The sequence below is a fragment of the Crocuta crocuta genome, unplaced genomic scaffold, assembly GCF_008692635.1.
Source record: "Crocuta crocuta isolate KB4526 unplaced genomic scaffold, BGI_CrCroc_1.0 scaffold32, whole genome shotgun sequence".
In the NCBI taxonomy this organism is placed as follows: domain Eukaryota; kingdom Metazoa; phylum Chordata; class Mammalia; order Carnivora; family Hyaenidae; genus Crocuta; species Crocuta crocuta.
The window spans coordinates 12243582-12258060 of NW_027529424.1; the positions used below are offsets into that span (position 1 = coordinate 12243582).

A 14479-nucleotide genomic window follows, 5' to 3' on the forward strand; every position below is an offset into this window, starting at 1 on the left:
AGAACAAAGTGAAAGAGCAACAGAAGGGGGAAAAATACTTGCAGACCTGATCTACTAAGGAGTTAGCCTACAGAAATGTATAACACTCCCACAAAAACGGGAAAAAAATAAGACACTATACTAACAGCCAACAGGTACATGAAAAAAATCTCAACAGTAGGAAACACGTCAGAACCACAATGAAGCATCACATCACGCCTGTCAAAAGGGTTATTATATGGAAGAGGTGACAGATGTTGGCAAAGGTGTTAAAAAAAGCTTCCTATTTCTCAAATTCGTTTCATTTATTTCTGATTGGGGGGGGAGGAGCAGAAAGANACACTTAGCAGACAGAGCCACCCAGGAACCCCACAAGAAATGGGAAGTCTTGCTCTTGGGGAGATTGCTAATAGCCACCATGGGAAACAGACGATCCTTGAAGAATTAAAACCACTGTAGGATCCGGCAATGCTACTTCCAGGAACTGCTAACCCAAGAAGAGATCTGCACCCCCACATCCACGAAGCCATTAATTACAGCAGCCAAGGCACGGCAAGAATCTAAGTATCCACCAACAGATGAAAGGATAACGAAGTCCTTGTATACGCAGACCCGCCCCCAGAGTATTGTTTGGTCATAAAAAATGAGGGAACACAGCTACTAGCAACAGCACAGCAAAGCAGTTGGGGGCACACTGCTAAGCAAAATGAGCCACAGGAAAACCTACCGCATGACCTTGCAGCTTGAATCTAAAAACAAAAGCCAAACCCATCAGATTTGTGGTTCCCAAGGACAGGGATCAAGGACTAGGGAATGGAGGAAAGTAGTCAGAAGGTAGGCTTTGAAGTGGAAGATACACCACCATTGAGAAGGTAATGAAAAACCTTTGCCACCACTACTGCGTGACGTATGCCCAAGTTGTCGGGAGTATATCCAAAGAGTTCTTGTCCCAAGGAAGAACAGAAAACTTTTTTTTTTTAAACCTATTGAAGACAGAGGTTAACTAAGCTCATCGTGGTAATCACTTCACAATAGATGCTGCCCAAGCTCCATGCTGCATAGCTTACATTCGGGGTTGATACATAGGACTATGTGGAAACCGGCAAGGACAGGACCTAACTCACTGCATCATCACCAACACAGGTGGCCAGCACACATCAACCAACTCAAAGGGCAGCCTTCCCGAGGCCATTCTTCCATCTCACTCCCCGTTCCTGACTTTCAGAGAAATCATTTTTCCCAGTTTTACCCCATCAAAGCAGTTCAATTTGGACTTTCATCAAAGTGTGTGGTTTTAGGTTCACTTAGTTCACTGTGTGAATTGTGTATTTTGTTGTATGAACTGACCTTTTATTGTTATTGCTCATACTCCACTGAATGTACAATTCAGGTACCTATTATGCTTTTGATGCATTTTTCCCCAGTTTGTGGCTTTTATAAATAACACTGCCTTAAGTACTCATATGGGTATATGGGCACATAGCTCTGTAGGGAAATAGGTTGGAAAACAGGACTTCCAAGTTAGTCTTAATTTCTTCAATTCCAGAGGACTAGGCCAAATTGTTCTCAAAAGTGCTTGAAAATGCTTCGAATTCCATTATTTCCTGCATCGAAGACCACTGTTGGTTCTCTATACATATTGTAACTAGGTGTCACCCCGTGGTGTGCCTTTTGATTCCAGTGTCTTGATAAACACAAGTTATTATGATATCCAGTTTGTAAGCAAGTTCCTTTACCGCTAACGCTGGAAATTCTACTCAGTACAACTTTTCTCTAAGGTTTATGAAGATGTTCTGAAATTGAGAAGGTTGTGCTATTTTGTTTGCATCCACAACATGTATATTTGTGATGATCCAGAGTAGGTGACTTTTATAAGATCCGGTTCTACAAGTAACTAGCTCCTGCCTGAAAATGACCACCCTGCAGCCATCGTCAGCAGGTCCCCACTGTTCGGAATCCATACAGGTGGCTAGGATTCTGGTCCTCTACTTTGTGTTTTGCCATCCTGGAGTCCTTTATCTTAATTACAGTAACTTTACAAAAGCTAGGGTAATGGCACCTGGGTGACTCAGTCTGTTAAGCATCCGACTTCAACTCAGGCCATGATCTCCTGGTCCATGGGTATGAGCCCCGTGTCAGGCTCTGTGCCAACAGCTCAGAGCCCGGAGCCCGCTTCAGATTCGGAGTCTCCCTCTCTGCTCTTCCCTCAGTCATGCTCTTTCCTTCTAGTAGTCTATTCTACACAGTATTTGAAGTGAGTAGTGAAAAGGTTGGGTCATTTCACAACCAGCTTCATCTTTCATTTATTGAGCTGAGATGCTATTGAGCTGTAATTTCCATGGGACTTCTGGCTCGTCCAGATATTTGCACAACCATGATCCATTCATCAGAGAATGCCCTTAAAAAAGCCAGGAATGTTTAGTATATAGAAAAGCCATTTGCAGAGGGATCAAGAGTAGGCAGGGCATCAAGAATGTCTTCCCAAACTTAATTTACCTGAATTTTTTAGATAAACATTTACCTCACATTCCTTTAAGAACAAAGGTCTTCTAAAGTTCTTTTCCAGGGAANGCACCACTGGCCGGCTGAGTGCCCCGTGTCCCAACACATCTTCACAAAAACCTCAAAGAACAAGAGATTTGGAGCAGGCTACCTAGGTAAACCTCCAAGAAGTCAGGCTCCCAATCTGTCCTAATTCTCCCCCCTCCCAGAGATCCAAGCTCACCCCACAGAAGGTATCTGCTCTACAATCACCTTGCCTCTTCAAGAGGACCCTGGAGAGCCCAGGAACCCACTAAGTGCAGGAGAGCCAGGATAGAGGAGCAGAGGTCTCACTCCGTCCCAATTTCTTGCACGTGGCTCAGATTTATAGGAGAGGCACAAGCATCAACCCTGGTCTGCCAACTTAGAGTGTGCAAACTACAGTGCTCTGGCCCAAACCCAAGGTGGGGGGGGGTGGGGGTGGTCAGGAATCTCCAGCATGGTCATGTTCGGTAGCCTTCACACCCTTCCTCAGACCTGCTGCCCCCATCACACTTCTATCAGGGCTGTGAAAAGATGCCCCCCATTCTTGCCCAGGAGACCTGCATGCTCAGTGCTTCAAGTAATGGAATGCTTTCTCCTCCAGAAGTTACAAGACCATCAGCAAAGCAAGGGCTGGCACGTCTTACTGTAGACAGTGCGGTGTTGTAACTGCGCACACCTTCCCACCCCGCCAGCTTGTTTAGATCTGCCTCACATCTAACCAGAGCTCTTAGGTTTGGGTAGCAGGGCTGACCGAGCACAGTCTAACACTGCCCTAGTTCTGATCGCCAGCACCTGCCTATTCGCCACTGGGGAGCAGAGTGCACAACAGGGAGAGCTGACCTGGTGGACACTCGACTCAGCGCTTCTGTAAAGAAGGCCTTTGTAAACGTGATGCTCGCCGGAGTCCTGGATTTTCTTCTTTGGTTTCCAGATTTTACAGATTTCTTCACATTTTAAGTGTCCCAGTCATGGAGCATTCTGTGTGTGTCTTATTTCTTCTGTACTTGACTCCTAGGACTTTTTGAAACCTGAGTGTTTGTATTGGCTTGAGAAAGTTTTTAGTCGTCTCCAATCTTGTTCCAACTGCTGGCTGCTACTCCGATTACATATGCAGAAGTTTAATCTTTATGAGATTTTCCCATCTGGGTTTTTCTGATTTCGAGTTCAGAATCATCCTGCATAGCTCTCATACATTAGGTACAACACTTTTATCACAAGATATTTGAAAAAAAGTATGGTCTGTCCTATTTTTGATGTTTTTCAACAAGAAAAAGCAGGGGAGGGGCAAAGAGAGAGGGAGACACAATCCGAAGCAGCTCCAGGCTCCGAGCTGTCAGCAGAGCCCAACACAGGGCATGAACCCAGAAACCAGGAGATGGTGACTTGACCCGAAGTTGGAAGCTTAACCGATGGAGCCACACAGGTGCCCATTTGGAAACTAAACATTCTTAAAATAGAACATGTAAAATGCTCAAAGGTCTTCCAACCCTATCTGTTGTACACTGTTCTTACACTGTACACCCTCAATGCAGGCTTTCTGCTGAAACTCCTTGTCCTTAAAGTCCAGTAAGAGACCTAGAAAACATAATCCCTTATTACCTAGATCATTACCTCACAAAGGTTTTTATTTGCAGATTGGAGTTCTTCCCTAGTGTCCTAATTGAATCTTGGAGGGGAAAAGTATTTCTGGAAAGAAAGACTTAGCAACTTAAAACAATCTTGGGACATTGTTTTCTCCATTTTTTAGAGTTACTTGTGCTCTTTGCAGATTTATTGGTTACTTGGTTTCTCTGGACTTTGAACAGGGCATCGCATGGACTCCTAGCCACCAGAGTGCAGGACAGACAGGCTGGATCAGCTCGTGGAGGCTCCCTGGGAGGCAAGGAGCCCTTCCCTCCTGGCCAGTGGCCGCTTTGGTTCTTGACAAGTAAATGCTGCACGTGTCCAGGTGTGTATAGCTTTTGGTTCATTCCACTTGAGTTTAGCATTCTTAAGGAGTTTCCCGCCATTTCCTTCAAATGTCCGGTTTCCCTTTCCCCCAATACTGCATTATATGCACATGTTCATGTTGAGTAAGATTACCTAAGTCTGAGTCTTCATTTTTCCTTTTTGCATTCCTTTTACTCAATGTCAACTATCTTCAAAATATGGATTTTTCAGGGACGCCTGGGTGGCTCAGTTGGTTAAGTATTCAACCTCAACTCGGGTCATGACCTTGCAGGTCAGTGACTAAGCCCCATATCTGGCTCTGTGCTGACAGCTCAGAGCCTGGAGCCTGATTCAGATTCTGGGTCTCCCATGCTTCGCTCCTCCCCCACTCATGCTCTCTCCCCCAAGTGAACATTTCAAAATACGGATTCTTCTAACTGCTCAAATCTGCTGGTGAGCATTTCTAGTAAGGTTTTATCCCCAGCGTAGCTACTATCTGTCACCATACAGTATCTTTGACTGTACTCCTTATACTGCGCTTTTCACTCCTGTGAATTACTAATTCCATAACTGAAAGCCTGTTGCTCTTAAGGACCATCACCCATTTTCCCATACTGTCCCCACACTTCTGGCCACCATCGTTTCAATAGTAATATTCTGTGGCCGAAAACCTATCCCTATGACATGGTGCATGGGATACACTTCGTTTGTGTGTTTAGACAATCTTTAGTTTTTATACAGGTGTCAATAGGTGAATTATAAGTCCTTAAATCCAACATTTGGGTTTCACGGAGGATGGTTTTATGGGTTTTTCCTCTTTGGGTTAGATTTCCTTTTCTTTCAACTTTTGAAAAAATCCACTTCAAATAGTACATGGCAACTCTAGAGATTTTACATCTAAAGAATTTTGTTTACTGCCTCAAGTCTACTCCTGGTCACTGAACTCTGTGCCCAGCTTGTTGGTCCTGGAATAACCTAAGTGCCTGGAGTCAGCCTCCCAGGCCTAGCTGGGTCTGTCTGCATCCTGAGCTAAGCTGTCACCACTCAGCCAGGGAGCTGTCAACTCTGGTGCAGCCCTTCCTGTCCTTCTCTGGTGCAGCCACAAGACACACAGGACAGGAAAACCTCTGTCTTCCATCGCTCCCAAGCACGCACATGGCCGAGCCACACAGCACATGCTGCAGTCCGCGAGCTGCTGGCATTTTTAGAAGATCCCTATGAATACTGCATTCCCCAGATTTTGCTTTAGGGTTTGTTTTGTTTTTACCTATTTTTCCCTGCTGTCTTCTCTAAAACTCCGAGCTAGGGTGTTTAATATTAGGTTGCTATTAATAACCCAATTGGCTAAGAAAAGGCTATTGACATTGGGCAACATCTGATACAGGTCAAAGAAAGGGAAGCCATATAACACGGAACTTTGAAGTTACCTCCAAGACAGGTCAAATGACAAGGAGCCAAAGAATAGGAATTTAAGATAGATGCAGACCCATTGCGATGCTTCCAGCCGCTGCACGGCTGCTAGCCACACAGTGGTTCTGCCTTTCAAGACTAACAGGGAGCACGATGAATACGGATGCAAAAATCCTCAACAAGTTACTTGCAAATCGAATCCAACAGCACGTAAAAATTATCCACCATGATTAAGTGGGATTCATTCCTGGATTACAGGGCTGGTTCAATATTCGCAAGATCCATGTGATACATCACATTAACAAAAGAAAGATGCAGAAAACTCATTTGACAAAATACAGCATCCCTTCTTAATCAAGACCCTCAAGAAAGTCAGGATAGAAGGAACTTAAACATAACAGCCATCTATGAGAAGCCTTCAGCTAACATCATCCTCAGCGGGGAAGAACTGAGAGCTTTCCCTCTGAAATCAGGAACACAACAGGGATGTCCACTCTCACCACTGGTGTTTAACATAGTGCTGGAAGTCCTAGCATCAGTCATCAGACAACAAAAGGAAATCAAAGGCATCAGAATTGGCAAAGAAGAAGTCAAACACTTTTCGCAGACAACATGATACTCTACATAGAAAACCCTACAGACTCCACCAGAAGTCTACTAGAATTGATCCATGAATTCAGCAAAGTCGCAGGGTACAAAATGTACAGAAATCAGTTGCATTTTTATACACCACTAATGAAGCAACAGAAAAACTGATCCCATTCACAATTGTACAAAAAAACCGAATACCTAGGAATAAATCTAACCAAAGACATAGGAGGTCTGTATGATGAGAACTATAGAAAACTTATGAAGGAAATTGAAGACAAAAAGAAAAAAACATTCCATGCTCATGGGTTGGAAGAATAGTATTAAAATGTCATTACAACCCAAAGCAATCTACACATTCAATGCAATCCCAATCAAAATTGCACCAGCATTCTTCTCAAAACTAGTACCAACTATCCTAAAATTTGTATCCTAAAATAGCCTAATGTTGAAGAAAACCAAAACGGGAGGCATCACCATCCCAGACTTTAGCCTCTACTACAAAGCTGTCATGAACACAGTATGGTATTTTCACAAAAGCAGACACAGACCAATGGAATAGAANAGAAAACTTATGAAGGAAATTGAAGACAAAAAGAAAAAAACATTCCATGCTCATGGGTTGGAAGAATAGTATTAAAATGTCATTACAACCCAAAGCAATCTACACATTCAATGCAATCCCAATCAAAATTGCACCAGCATTCTTCTCAAAACTAGTACCAACTATCCTAAAATTTGTATCCTAAAATAGCCTAATGTTGAAGAAAACCAAAACGGGAGGCATCACCATCCCAGACTTTAGCCTCTACTACAAAGCTGTCATGAACACAGTATGGTATTTTCACAAAAGCAGACACAGACCAATGGAATAGAATAGAGAACTCCGATATGGACCCACAAATGTATGGCCAGTGAATCTTTGACAAAGCAGGAAAGAGTATCCAATGGAAACAAGCCAGCCTCTTTAATAGATGGAGCTGGGAGAACTGGACAGCAACATGAAGAATGAAACTACATCATTTTCTCACACCATACACCAAAATAAACTCAAAATGGATGAAGGACCTAAAATGTGAGACAGGAAACCATCAAAACCCTAGAGGAGAAAGTAGGAAACAATCTCCTTGACCTCCACCACAGCAATTTCTTACTTGACACATCCCCTAAAGCAAAGGAATCCAGAGCAAAAATGAACTATGAGGACCTCATCAAGATCAAAAGCTTCTGCACAGCAAACAATCCATAAAACTAATAGACAACTGACAGAATAGGAAAAGATAGTTGCAAATGACAGATCAGATAAAGGGTTAATATCCAAAATCTATAAGGAACTCACCAAACTCCACACCTGAAAAACAGACAACCCAGTGAAAAAATGGGAAGACATGAACAGACACTTCTCCAAAGAGGACATCCAGATGGCCAATAGACACATGAAATGCCCAGCATCCCTCCTCATCAGAGAAACACACATCAAAACCACACTGAGATACCACCTGATGCCAGTCAGAGTGGCTAAAATGAGCAAATCAGAGAACTCTAGATGCTGGCGAGGATATGGAGACATGGGCACCCTCCTACACTGTTGGTGGGAAGGTAAATGGGTGCAGCCCCTCTGGAAAACAGTGTGGAGGTTCCTAAAATTAATAGAACTCCCCTATAACTCAGCAATAGCACTGCTAGGAATTTACCCAAGGGATACAGAAGTGCTGATGCACAGGGGAACATGCACCCCAATGTTCATAGCAGCACTCTCAACAACAGCCAAATCATGGAAAGAGCCTAAGTGTCCATCAACAGACGAATGGATCAAGATGATGTGGTTTATCTATACCATGGAATACTCCATGGCAATGAGAAAGAATGAAATCTGGCCACGTGTAGCAACATGGATGGACCTTGAGGGTGTTATGCTGAGTGAAATTAGGCAGAGAAGGACAGTTACCATGTTCGCACGTATAGGAGGATGAGGAGGAATTTAATGGAGGACCATGGGGGAGGGGGAAAAAGTTGGGGAGAGGGAGGGAGGCAAACCCTGAGGGACCCTTGAATGCTGAGAACAAACTGAAGGCTGATGGGGGTGGGGAGGAAGTGAAAGGGGGTGATGGGCATGGAGGGTGGAACTTGTGGGGATGAGCACTGGGTGTTATATGTAAACCAACTTGACAATAAACTATTTAAGAAAAAAGACTATGATGGAACTTAGAAGGCTACTGAGGAGATCAAGTTAAAATACCACAAAGTTCACGGTTCTAAGATTCAGATTTTTGGCCTAGCTTTCCAGATTGTAGAAGTCTTTGCTTGTTTTCTACAGTTGTACTTAAGTTTCTTTCGACAAATTTTGGTTATGTTATTTTTATGGAAGAAAAGACTTGCAGAGGCCAAATACTCTGCCATTCTGGACAAGCTCTAAGTACCAGAACCTAAACTTCAAGTACTTACTCAGTGTTTAGAAAGAACATCTCAATCATTCGAGTCCCAAAAGGTGAAGAGAGAAAAAGGAGATTCATGTGACCAAATTATAGCAGGAAACTTTCCTAATATGGGGAAGGACAGACATCAAAATTCAAGAAGCACAGAGAATGCCCATTAGCTTCAACAAAAACTGACCATCACCAAGGTATGTCCTAGTCAAATCCACAAAACACACGGAACAAGGATTATCAAAGCAGAAAGGGGGGGGGGGGGGAGTCCTGAGGATGCAAGGGAAGACAGATCAGCTTCATAGCAGACCTGTGCACAGAAACGTGGCAGGCCAGAAAGGGGCAGATATTCAAGGTGATCAGAAAAATATTCAGCCAAGAATTCTTTATCCAGCAAGGCTGTCCTTCAAAATAGAGATAAAGTTTCCAGATAAACAAAAACTAAAGGAGTCCATATGACCACTAAACCAGTCCTAGAAGAAATTTTAAGGGAGACTTTTTTGGAGAAAAGAAAGCAAAAAAGACCAAGAGCAACAAAGACTAGAAAGGACCAGAGAACTTCACCAGAAACACCAACTATACAGGCAACAGAATGGCACTAAATTCTTATCTTTCAGTACTTACTCTAAAGGTCCATGGGCTAAATGCTCTCACCACAAGACAGGCTAGCAGAATGGATAAGGAAGCAAAACCTATTTTCTGCCTACAAGAGACTCATTTTAGGCCTCAAGATACCTGCAGATTAAAAGAGTATGAGGGGCACCCAGGTGGCTCAGCTGGTTAAGTGGCCAACGTCAGCTCAGGTCATGATCTCGCAGTCCGTGAGTTCAATCCCCACAACAGGCTGTGCTCACAGCTCAGAGCCTGGAGCCTGCTTTGGATTGTGGGTCTTCCTCTCTGCCCCTCCCCCACTTACACGCACTCCCTCAAAAACAATACATTAAAAAATAATAAAAGGATGAACCATCGTGCCAATGGTCATCAAAAGCTGGGGTAGCCATACTCTATTTTAAAATCTAGTTGGTGTGATAAAGACTATACCAAGAAATGAAGGGCATTATATTGTAATTAAGAGCTATATCCACTAAGATAGAAGAGTTGTAAATATTTATGCCAACTTGGGAGCACTCAAATATATAAATCAATTAGTCACAAAGAAATTCATTGATAATAGGGGACTTCAACACCCCACTTACAACAATGGACAGATCATCTAAGGAGAAAGTCAACAATGGCTTTGAATGACACACTGAACCAGACACACCTAATATATATTCACAACATTTCATCTTAAAGCAAATACAGAAGATCAAGTTCATATCGTACGTATTTTCAGACCACAACACTGAAACTTGAGATCAACCATACAGAAAAATTTTGAAATGTCATGAATAGTTGGAGATTAATTAAGGAATATCTTACTAAAGAATGAACAGGTTAACCAAGAAATTAAAGAGGAAGTTAAAAAGTACATGGAAGCCAATGAAAATGAGAACATGACAGTTCCCAACCTCTGGGATGCAGCAAAGGCAGTCAGAAGAGGGAACTGTATAGCAATTGAGGCCTTCATAAAGGAAAAAAGGTCTTTGATATACAGTCTAACCTTAGACTTCAAAAAACTGGGGAAAAAACACCAAACCAGCAAAAGGGAAATAAGGACTATAGCAGAAATCAATGATATTGAAATAAAACCACAAAAAACCCAGAACAGATAAATGAAACCAGAGGCTGGTTCTTTGAAAGGATTAACAAAATTGATAAACCCCTAAGCCAGATTAACCAAAAAGTAAAAGAATACAAACAAAATCATGAAGAGATCAAAACCCCCACAGAAACACATTAAGAGAATATTCTGGGCAATTATATCCCAAGGAATTGGGCAATATGGAAGAAATCGAAAATTTGAACAGACCCATAACCAGTAAAGAAACTGAATCAACAACAATTCTCCCAACAAACCAGAGTGCAGGGCCAGGTGGCTTTCCAGGGGAGTTCTACCAGACATTTAAAGAGTGAACACCTATTCTTTTGAAACTGTTCCAAAGAATAGAAATGGAAGGAAAACTTCCAAACCCCTTGTTTAAGGCCAGCATTACTTTGATTCCAAAACCAAAGACCCCACTCAAATGAATGACGAGTTTACCTGGTAAGCATGAATGCAAGAAAATCACCAAATACTAGCAAACTGGATCCAACAATATGTTAAAAGAATTGTTCACCACAATCAAGCAAGATTTATTCCTGGGATGTAGGGCTTATAAAATGTCCACAGGTCAATGTGACACATCACCTTAATAAGAGGACAAGAACCACCAGATCCTCTCAATAGATGCACAAGAAGCATTGGACAAAATACCCTTTTCTTGATGAAAACCCTCGAGAGAAGTAGGAATATAAGGAAAATACCCCAAGATAAAGGCCACACATGGAAGGCCCACAGCTATCATCCTCCTCAATGGGGAAAACCGTTTACCCTCGAGGTCAGGAACACAACTGGGACGCCCACTCTCCCCACGGTATTCAACACCGGGTAGCAAGTACCAGCCTCAGCCATCAGCCAAGAAATAAAATGCATCCAAGTTGGCAAGGAGGCGGCCAAACCTTCAGTCTTCAGATGACCGATGGTCAAAAACTGAAAACTCCAAAAAGGGGGATGGGGGTGGGGGGATAAGGCTGCTAGATCCATGAATCCAGCAAAGTCACAGGATATAAAGTCCATATACAGAACTTGGTTCCATTTCTATACACCAATAATGAAGCAGCCAAAACAAAACAAAAACCACAAAAAAAAAACCCCGAGGAATCGATCCCATTTACAATTAGACCAAAAACCGTAAAACACATAGGAATACATCTAAAGAAAGAGGTGAAAGCTCTATACTCTGAAAACTACACAAAGCTTATGAAAGTAATTAAAGAACTATCCCATGCTCATGGATATTGTTATAATGTCTAGGTTATTTAAAGCAATCTACACTTTCAACACAATCCCTGTCAAAGTAACAAGCATTCTTCAGAGATAGGAAAAACTAAAATCTGTATGGAACCACCAAAGACCCAGAATAGCCAAAGTAATGTTGGAAAACCAAAACTGGAGCATCACAATTCCACACTTTAGCCTGTATTAGAAGGCTGTAATCATCAGAACAGTTCGGTGCTGGCATTGAAGACAGACACAGATCAATGAAACAAAATAGAGAACTCCGTGTACCCACAAACATATTGCCAGCTCATCTTCGACAAAGCAGGAAAGAATATCCAATGGAAAAAAGACAGTCTCTTCAGCAAATGGTGTTGGGAAAACTGAGCAACATGAAAAACCTGGACCACTTTCTTACTCCATATACAAAACTAAAGTCACAACGGATCGAAGACCTAAATAGAAGACAGGAAGCCATCCAACTTTTAGAGGAGAAAACAGGTAACTCCTTTGACCTCGGCCACAGCAGTTTCTTGATAGACAGGTCTTTGGAGGCAAGGGAAACTGAAGCAGACATGGACTATTGAGAGCTCACCAGGATGAAGAGCTTCTTCACAGTGAAGGAAACCATCAGCAAGACTAAAAGGCAACCTGCAGAATGGGAGAAGATGTGTGCAAATCACATGGTGGGTAAAGGGTTAGTATCCAAGGTCTATGAAGAACGTATCAAACTCAACACCCAAAAAACGAGTAACCCAGTGAAGACATGGACAGAAGACTGGAATAGACACTTTGCCAACAGTCATGAAAAAAGGTTCCACATCACTCAACAGGGAAACAGAAGTCAAAACCACAAAACAGATACCACCTCATACCTGTCAGAGTGGCTGAAATTAACCACTCAGGAAACAGGTTGGCAAGGATGCAGAGAAAGGGAAACCGTTTTTGCACAACGGTGGGAATGCCAACTGGGGCAGCCACTGTGGACAACAGCATGGAGGTGCCTAAAATCGTTAAGAATAGAACTACCCTATGACCCAGCAATTGCACTACTAGGATTTTATCCAAAGGACAAAAATGCCGAATCAAAAAAGGTACATGGGCCTTGATGTTAATATAGCATTATTTATAACCAAATTATGTAAGGACCCCAAATGTCCACTAATAAATTGATAAAGATGTGGTGTATGTACACATCACATACCATTATTCAGCAATCAAGAATGAATTCTTCCCATTTGCAACAACACGGATGGAACTTAAGTATATTCTGCTCAGCAAAGTCAGTCAGAAAGAAATGATTTCACTCATGGAATTTACAAAACAGATTAACATAGGGGAAGGGAAACAAAAATATAAAGACAGGAATACAGACAAGAGATTCTTAAATACAGAGAACTGAAGGTTGCTTGCAGGGAGGTGGGTACAGCAGATGCGAGATGGGCACTAAGGAGGGCACTTGCTGGGGTGAGCATGGGGTAGTCTCTAAGTGATCACTAAATTATATTCCTGATGTTGCTACACTGTATGTTAACTTGAATTTAAGTAAAATGAAGTTCAAGTACTTTCTTTTAGGGTCTGAAGGTTCTTTTTTAGAGTTTATCTTTTGAGATTCTCAATTTTATCTTTTACATCCTCAAATAGATAAAATATACAGACAATAGTACCTAAGAACTAGTATTTTAATTTCTGAGGTTTCATTTATGGGTTTCCGGTTTCTCTAGATTTTAACTGCCCTCTCCAATTATCCTATACTTAATTGGTACTAGACAATTTTTTTTTTTTTTATAAATGCCTTTTCAGAGGCCACCGGAGTCGTGCAGCTGGTTAGATGTCCAACTTCAGCTAAAATCATGATCTCAAGGTACGGGAGTTTGAGCCCCGTAAGCTGTCAGCACAGAGCCTGGAACCTACTTCAGATTCTGGGTCTCCCTCTCCCCCCATCCCATTCTCTAAAATAAACTGAGAAAAATAATTTGTGAATACCTAGTACTGCAATTGCTGGATTGCAGGCTTTTTTTTTTTTTTAGTTTTTTCAGGAAAAGATAAAGATGTATATATACACACAACGGATTATTACTCAGCTATAGAAAGGGACAAAAATCTTGCCGTCTGCAGTAACATGGATGGAGCTAGAGAGTCCGAAAAGAAATGCTATATTGTTCTACTCATATGACAGCTAAGTAAAATGAGTAAAGGGCAGAAAAAGAGGCAAACTCAGAAACAGACTTGTCACTAGAAAACTGGTGGGTACCAGAGAGGAGGACATGGGGTGATGGATGGAAGTACTGAACCACTGGATCATACACCTATAATTATCACGCTATGCTAACTAGAATTTAAGAACTTAATTTGTAGTTTAATGTTCCTTGTAAGGACACACCTTTGTTACGCAGGAACCTGAGTCCATCAGATCTGACGTCACTCCATTCATTCTTCAAGGACAGATTGGAATTTGATCTCTAGTTATGAAAGTATTTCAACATCTATTAAGAGATTTGCCCCAGGGGCACGTGGGTTTTCAGTCAGTGAGGCATCTGACTTTGGCTCTCGGGTCATGAGCTCATGGTTTGTGAGACTGGACTCCATGCTGACAGTGTGGAGCCTGCTTGGGAATCTCCCCCCACCTGTCTCTTTGCCCTTCCCCCACTCACGTGCTCCCTCAAACTTAAGATTTGACCCCAAGTTATTTTTGATTTAG

General features: G+C 42.2%; 1 long non-coding RNA gene across 1 annotated transcript; it reads left to right on the forward strand.

The window, feature by feature from the left end:
- Window positions 1–677: 677 nt before the first annotated feature.
- On the forward strand, window positions 678–13716 carry LOC144226943 (uncharacterized). Its single transcript, XR_013333793.1, has 3 exons — window positions 678–851; window positions 4311–4453; window positions 13582–13716. It is a non-coding gene; the product is annotated as an uncharacterized LOC144226943 (long non-coding RNA).
- Window positions 13717–14479: the final 763 nt, after the last annotated feature.